General features: G+C 31.3%; 1 protein-coding gene across 1 annotated transcript in view; it reads left to right on the top strand.

Moving 5' to 3' along the window:
* The window catches only part of LOC107745145 (INO80 complex subunit B-like), an 8,194-nt gene that overhangs the window by 6,533 nt on the left and 990 nt on the right, over positions 1-671 (top strand). The window lies entirely within an intron of this gene.

The raw sequence follows: 671 nt of genomic DNA, 5'->3' as shown, positions 1-671 counted from the left end.
TCAACATATTAGAATGATTTCTGAAGGATCATGTGACACTGAAGACTGGAGTAATGATGCTAAAAATTCAGCTTTGATCACAGAAATAAATTACATTTTACAATATATTCGAAGAGAAAACAGTTATTTTAAATTCCAATAATATTTTACAATTTTACAGCAGTTACCATACTTATTTATCAAATAAATGCAGCCTTGGTGAGCATTAGAGACTTGAACAGTACTTAGGGGTTAAAGCAAAAAAAATCCTGAGCCTGAACTTAATTCCGGGGCTTGGGGGTTGCGGGGGCGGACACATACACAGGGTTGTTTGGCAAACAAAAAAAGAAAATGATTTTCCTTGAAACTAATTAGTAAAACAATGCAGTTGTATTTTGAAATGTTCTAACTAATCTAGTGCTTAACTAATGATTATTTTGATAATCAAGTAATCTACGGATTATTTTGACAAGTGAGTAATCTGATATTTTTTAGTAATACAAATAGAACTAAGTGAAAAACAGGCTTTAATATTACTATATTTATATATAAAGTAACGATGAGGCAATAATAATTAGCCTCAAATAAAGTATCAAAACCAAGTACATGGTATTATTGAACAACACTGTTAAATACACAATGTAATATGCCTATATTACAACAAATACCTGCAGAGGGCGCCAATGGCCTGG

This window comes from Sinocyclocheilus rhinocerous, unplaced genomic scaffold (assembly GCF_001515625.1).
Source record: "Sinocyclocheilus rhinocerous isolate Xijiao unplaced genomic scaffold, SAMN03320098_v1.1 scaffold1153, whole genome shotgun sequence".
NCBI lineage: Eukaryota > Metazoa > Chordata > Actinopteri > Cypriniformes > Cyprinidae > Sinocyclocheilus > Sinocyclocheilus rhinocerous.
The sequence above is the reverse complement of the archived record's forward strand: the minus strand, read 5'-3'. Positions and strand labels throughout refer to the sequence as shown.